This window comes from Scardinius erythrophthalmus (genome assembly GCF_964197995.2).
Source record: "Scardinius erythrophthalmus genome assembly, chromosome: 1".
Taxonomy (NCBI): Eukaryota; Metazoa; Chordata; class Actinopteri; order Cypriniformes; family Leuciscidae; genus Scardinius; species Scardinius erythrophthalmus.
The window spans coordinates 19,336,409-19,344,411 of record NC_138221.1 but is presented as its reverse complement, the minus strand read 5'-3'; positions in this window follow the sequence as shown (position 1 = coordinate 19,344,411).

Genomic DNA, 8,003 nt, shown 5'->3' with positions numbered 1-8,003 from the left:
GTACCTACATATATATATCCACACCTACCCCACATACGTGCATACATACATACCCATATACATACACCCATATACAGGTACATAAACATACCTACATATACAAACGCTTACATATATACACAAATGCATACATATAAACACAACCACATATACACTAACACTCTGTAACATGTCTGAAAAGGGGTTGGAAGAAGTAAAACCTTATTTAATCCTACCCCTTCTCCAGTATTCAAAACTTACATTTGCTATAATCATCCTGTTTCCAAAGTCTTCTAATCTACGGGAAAAAAATAATAATAAATAAAGAAAGAAAAAAAGAAAAGAAAAGAAAATGAATATAACCGTCTATCAATAGAGAAGTAATCTAATATTATTCTTGTAGTAAATTCTAGAGCCTTGACTTCAAATCCTTATTCACATCCCCCTACCATACCCACATACATCGTACGAGACATCAATTCACCTCTGGCTTTCATCTCGGTACTTCACAAAAATCATCAGTCTAAACCTCTTTTTAAACAAACTCATGCTTGGACATTGCTTCAGTTCTTGGCTGAGTTTATTCCAAACCCTAACACCACAGACTGAAGTGCACATCCTCTTCATGGTTGTTCGAACACTCTTTATCCTGAAGTTGCACCTACCCCTGTAATCATAACCCCCTTTCCTATCCGTAAAAAGTTTCTGTATATTATCTGGTAGTTGTTTGTTTCTGGCTTTAAACATTAACTGAGCTGTTTGAAATTCTACCAGATCTGAAAGTTTTAGTAGGCAGGAGTTTCTGAATAAATCATTAGTGTGATCCTGAAAACCTGCCTTATGTATTATCCGGATGGCTCTTTTCTGGAGTGTGCACAACGGTCGAAGTGAGGATTTGTAGGTGTTGCCCCAGACTTCCACGCAGTAATTTAAATAAGGCAGAATTAGTGAAAAGTATAATATATGTAATGCTTTTATATTCAAGAACTGTTTGGCTTTACCAAGGATGGAGATACTTCTGGATAATTTTGACTGAACATGATGAATGTGTGGCTTCCACACAGCAAAAACTCCAGTGTTAAATTAACACTCCTGGGAGTGTATATGAGTCCACTCTCAAAAGTGTAAAGTGTTCAAATATGAGTGTTAAATGAACACTCAAGAGTGTTAAAGTTAATGAGATAATTAAGTGATTAATTTAGTGATGATTGAGCATTATTGAAGACACTTGATGTTAACAAGCAGAATCACTAAAGGAGAAAATCACAAATTGTAAGCCACCGTTATGCTGATGGGTGTTTGCTTTAGTCGGGCTCCAGACCATTATACATTTACTTTAGATTTTGTTTGGCTGTTATATCTTATAACTGCCAGATGAACAAAGAAAAAAAAAGTGATCTGATGGTGTTGGTTATATTATGACAATCATCATTTGAACTTGATCACTGAACTCATTAAGATCCTTCTTTCTGACTTAGATTTATGTTGTTGATTACAGTATAACTGTGAATCTGCATAAATATCCAGAATTTTTGATATAATACAAAGGATTTATTAAAAGTTGTTTAAAAAAAAAAATCATTCTTTTCGGCACACACAGATGTCAAGATTCAGTCTATGCATCTCAACAATGGTGAGGAGCAGAATATTCAATTAGGAAAAGTAAATTACATAGACAATTCAGATCATAATTTATTCATACCGCAATGCATGATGGGAGCCATTAATGAGTTGTGATTGGTGGCAGCCACTGCAACATGCTTTATTATTGTCACCATTGTTGAGATTCACAGGCTGATTATTGATGTCTGTGTTTTAAATAAATTTATTTGAAAGTCTTTTGATCAGAACAATGGTTATGAAATATTTTTGGGTTATATGAAAAATACTGATGATCATGTGCTGTAGAATCACAGAGCTGCTGTAATTAACAAGTTAAGCCATCTCATTAAGTTTTGTTTTACGGATCACAACATGATTATGTCAAAACATAACCAATGCCATCCGATCACATTTTTCTTTGTTCATCTGACTGTTATAAATCAATAACAGCAGACAAACAAAATCTAAAGTATATATATATAATGGTCTAGAGCCCAACTAAAGCAAATACTGATCACCATAACGGCAACTTACAATTAGTGATTTTCTCCTTCAGGGATTCTGCTTGTTAACATCAGGTGTCTTCAATAATGCTCAATCATCACTAAATTAATGACTTAATTATCTCATTAACTTTAACACTCTTGAGTGTTCATTTAACACTCATATTTTAACACTTTACACTTTTGAGAGTGGACTCATATACACTCCCAGGAGTGTTAATTTAACACTGGAGTTTTTGCTGTGCAGCTGATCTTGTGGTCGATCATCACCCCCAGAAACTTAATTTCTTTAACTCTATCTATATTTATACCATCTATGACCATTTTTACATCGCTGTTCCCCTTACGCTTCCCAAACAACATAAATTTATTTTTATCCAAATTCAAAGACAGTTTATTTAAGTCACACCATTTCTTTACTTTGATCAGTTCTGAGGTGATGTCCTCCATAAGCTGTTGCAGGTTTTCCCCAGTACACAAAATATTTGTATCGTCAGCAAACAGAAAATATTGCAGTATTTTTGAGACCTTACATATATCATTTATGTATAAGATGAAGAGTTTAGGACCCAGCACTGACCCCTGGGGTACACCACAAACAATGTCCAAGCATGATGACTGAAAATCACTTATTTTCACAAATTGTTGCCTGTTACTTATATAACTTTTCATCCATTGTAAAACAACACCCCTGATCCCATAACGCTCCAGTTTCTTAAATAATATTTCATGATTTATTGTGTCAAATGCTTTTTTAAGATCAATGAAGACTCCAACTGCAAATTTCTTTTGGTCTATGGAACTGGTGATTTCTTCTATTAATTCCAGAACTGCCAATGAAGTGGATCTTTGTGATCTGAATCCATATTGACTTTTAGCAAGTAATTTGTGTTTGTCAATAAATTTGTCTAATCTGTTAACAAACAGTTTTTCTAAGATTTTGGAAAACTGTGGTAGTAGGGAAACAGGCCTATAATTGGTGAAATGGTGTCTGTCCCCAGTTTTGTATAATGGGATGACTTTTGCGGTTTTCATGCTATTTGGAAATTTACCAGTTTGGAAAGAAAGATTACAGATATGTGTCAATGGTCGAACAATTGCTTCAATAACCTTTTTAACTATTGTCATATCAGTACCATCACAGTCAGTTGACATCTTGTTTTTACATTTAAGTACAGTATCAATGATTTCTTTCTGCTCCACTGCAGTGAGAAACATTGAATTTGGATTTCTACATATTAGTTTCTCGTTCCAATCATCTGCTGATCCAGGATCAATGATTTTTCCTGCCAGTTTAGGTCCAACACTTACAAAATACCTGTTGAAGTTATTAACCACATCGTTCAAATCATTTATGATTTCATCATTATCAATAAAATACTGTGGATAATTATTTTTTCTAGAATGTTTCCTAATTACATTGTTTAAGATATTCCAAATACTTTTAATGTTACTTTTATTCCTATCTAATAATTCGCTATAGTATTCCTGTTTTGAGATCCGTAATATAGTTGTCAATTTATTTTAATATTTTTTATATTTATTCTCAGCTTGTTCAGTTCTATTTTTTAGGAATTCTCTGTAGAGCGTATTCTTTTTTTTACAGGCATTTTTCAATCCTTTTGTGATCCATGGTGTATCTAAGTATTTATTTCTTTTGGTGATTTTCTTTATTGGACAATTTCTATCATATAATAATTTAAAGGTGTACAAAAAAGTTTCATATGCTTTATCAATGTTATCTTCATTTAATACCAACTCCCAGTTCTGATTCAATAACTCTTCTTTAAGTGAATTTATTGTCTCCTCAGTTCTTATTCTTTTAAATAGCTGTCCAGCATCCTGTTTATTTCTTGTATAGCAGCTGTCATATACTAAAAAAACAGGTAGATGGTCAGTGATATCATTAATTAATAGTCCGCTTATCGTTTTGTTATCCAATAAGTTTGTAAAAATATTATCTATTAACGTGGCACTGTGAGATGTAATTCTACTGGGTTTGGTAATGGTAGGGTACAGAGTCAAACTGTACATTGTATCGATGAACTCTTTTGTTGGTCTGTGATTATTTGGGTTGAGTAAATCAACATTAAAGTCCCCACAGATAAATAAGGCCTTCTGAGTTGAAGCTGTGTATGTTTCCTCAAACCACTCCTTAAAGATTTCTAAGTTAGAACCTGGAGTTCTATAGATGCAGCTAACAATTACATTCTTTTTCTTTTCCATAAAAATTTCCACTGTTATACATTCAAATATATCATTTATCACCCTTGTCATGCTTTCCAACACTTTATACTGCAGGTATTTATTTACATACAAAGCTACACCTCCACCAGTCTTCCCCTCTCTGTTTATATAGCTGAATTCATAACCATCCAGTTCAAAGTCAGCTCCCTTCTCAGTGCTGATCCATGTCTCAGAGATGGCAATAATACTGAATGGTTGTTCGAACTGGTTTAAATAATGCTTGATTTTATTAAAGTTTGCATATAAACTTCTGCTATTGAAATGTATAATAGAAAGTTTATTTTCTGCTTTAATAATCCTGTTGTACTGATCCTCAGAGTGGTAGCAGCAATTATCAATGACGTCAGAGTAGAAGTTATTATCCGGGTCAACATCGATCTCCATATCCTGACATTTGTACTCAGTGTAATTAAATGTTTTCAGTTCTATTTTATCATAGTTCACAGTCATAGTTGGCTGATGATGAATACCGGTACCAAGTGTCATCATGATGAAGTAGCGTGTTGGCTCTGTTTTACCTTCAGTCACGTAGTGTTCAGTTAAATCTCTCCAGCTCCTCGATGTCTCGGATGATCATTACCTTCGCCTCCTCCGGTTTTCCGTTCAATTTAATGAAGATCTTACCGCTGGATGTCCATGTTGCCTGGAGCTTCCCCTGCTTTTTCAGAAACCGGGCCTTCCTAGCGATGTCCGCTTTCCGTTTGGTCAGATGGTCATTGATGTAGACGTTTGATCCTCTCAGCTTCCTCCCTTGCTTTAGTAGCTCCGTTTTATGTTTTCTATTTACAAACTTCATAATAATGGCTGGTTTATCATTGTTACTCCTCCTGGGCAGCGCATGGCAGGCTTCAATGGTGTTCTGGTCAACCTCTATTCCCTTGGACCGGAAAAAAGAAGTCACCTGCTGTTCAACGGAATCCGACAGTTTATCATCTGTGGTCCCGTCCACTTCTGCTGCAACCGCCCATGCATACGAGCGAGGTTTGACATGTAGACCAGTGATGATCACGTCGTTCACCCTGGTATACTGCTCCAAATCTGACACTCGTTTCTCGAGGAAGGTTATCTGCTTATCCTTTTCGGCATTCTGGAGTTTCAGTGTTTTTACTTCCTCGATTAAATCCATGATTGATTTCTGTTGGAGCCTGACAGCAGAAACCTCCTCTGACAGGAAGTCCAGTGACTTTTTAATGTCATCCAGATCCTCCATCGCCTGGGTCTTCTTTGGTCCCATCTTGCGCGTGTTGTAAGACTATCTTTGCTTAAAGATCAGTCTAACAGAACATATACGCCAAACAGTAAAACAAGCTACATCCAAGAAACTTGCCCACAGGTGCAACTTGCCCACAGGTACAAACAGGAAACAGGAAGTGATGTCTGAAACAGTTCATGACTCACAGGACTAAACTTCTGCGGATTCTCTCCCACATTTAAGGGACCGTTCGGTATTTATGGAAGGGGCCACCGGAGGAAAATAGGGGAGGGTCATGTCTTTTTATTCTTTGTTGAGGGGAGGGTCATCCAACTTTTTTTAGTCTAGGGGGAGGGTCACCCAACTTTTATATTCATGAAAACAGCAACATTTCAAAGTGGCTTCTTTGGTGCTATTTTTTTCCATTTAGCTACATGTTGATCTCGCGTTATCAGCCCCCCTTCGATATCAGATGGGTCTGACCCAACAAAAATCCAGTTTGGCGCTGTTTGAAGTGCGCGCGCACTTCAGTTCGCTCTTAGAAAAAGTGCATCATGTCAGAACAGAATGCCAAAGAAATATTTACCCGGCAAATTTTTAAAGCACGAGCAAATAATGAACTTTTGTTAAGTGCACAGTGTCCTGTGAGTGTAACTCTACCGCTGCATTAACATGTGAACGTACGTCGAGTTTTACAGTATTGGGACTGAGGCGCCAGAACTGCAGCTGATAGAATGTGCGCTGTAGGGCGAAACTGCATATTTTAGTTTCCATTCTTATTTTGTTTCCACGATGTGTAAGATGTAGGGCTACCACATCTTTAAATTACTATTAGTATTATTTAAGTTAACATAAAATACATAGACCTACACCACAACTAGTTGAGGATAAATTCGTTAAAATTGGGCGATTCCAGTGAATGGACGTGACATTTGCAGTCAAAACTTAAAATAAAAATTCTCAGAAAATGCATTTAATACCAATATTTTGAAACGTCTGAGTCAAGAAATTAGAAAAATATCAGTCTACACATGCGTTTTATATTTAATATGAGGGAAATACACATGTGACGTGACACAAAAAAATCTTTAACTTTTAGGTGGCAAAATATTTTTTAGTAATTCTATAAATTACACTGTGCAAACCAAAAGATATATACCCACCGCATGAATAAAGATCGGCCTCCACAGAACATAAAATATTATATTATTTTTATTTTATTTTTCGCGAAGAAAAAAAAAAAAATGTTACGGGCGTGACAGTTCTCCATTATGGACATGACTGCTCTGAAGCGACTTAAAAATTTCACAGAGACCTCAAACAGAAAGCACAAAGCCTTTCTTTAAAGTGAATTTCGTTTTTTATTAATTTTATCTTAATTTTAATCAATGTTTCATCTGGATTTAATAAATAAGAAGTAGGCTAGTCTAAATATAGTAGAAAAAAGATAATCATGACACGGAGGCGCGGGCGAGTGAACTGGACTCGTCTCATAAATGAACCGAAACTCAGCGTAAGGTAGGCTATGCTACTTGCCTCACAGACCTGAGAAATATAGAAAGCTTGAAATGTCTACTTTTAAACAGAACAATTCATAACGAAAGAAAACAGACATGCTTTCTCCTTATGAAATGTGCATTTCTCTCTGGCGCGTTCTGAGAAGATCGCGACGCATCGTCAACTTCATCTTCATCATAGAAAACACTTGTTTATTAATAAACCTAGCTATATTTGACATATTAATAATCCTTACTTTTGCCGGTTCTTTGTGACAGCTTTTAGATGCTTTATTCGCAACGCCACCCACATGTTGAACGAGTCACACCGCATCAGCACCGAAAACATGTTTTTTTTTTTCTAATCTAAAATCAAAAATCGTGATACGAACCGAATCGTATAGGTTTGGTCTATCGTTACAGCCCTAGTAAGATGAGAAAGCAAGAGTTTATGGTTTAAAAAACAAACAAACAATGGCTATCTGAACATCTTTGCCAAGCGCAAACCAGTACAGAAGTAGGCTAATCAATAAATTATCGGGGAGGGTCATGCCTTTTTTCACAATCATTTTGGAGGGTCATAGAAAAATGTATTGCTGGCAAAGGGAGGTACATGTCTTTTTTGACAACAGATCTCAAAACTCCTCCGGTGGCCCCTTAAATAAATAACGAACAGTCCCTAAATGCAGTTATCACTGTTTTTAATTTACAATGTGAACGTAACCACTAGTATGGAAGCATATTGGTAGCAATATTCAATTTGAAATGTAATATGCAAAATGACAATGCAATATGTAAAATGGCAATGCATTTCTGTCATTAAATTTTAATTTTCCCATCATTTGTGCAACGTTTGGTGCAAAATGAAAATGAAAATTCAAATATATAATTTACATTTGCCATTTCATACACTAGTTTTAATATGTAAATTGAATACATATTTTAACGCTTTATAAGTTGCAAAATTAAAATGAAAATGTATTA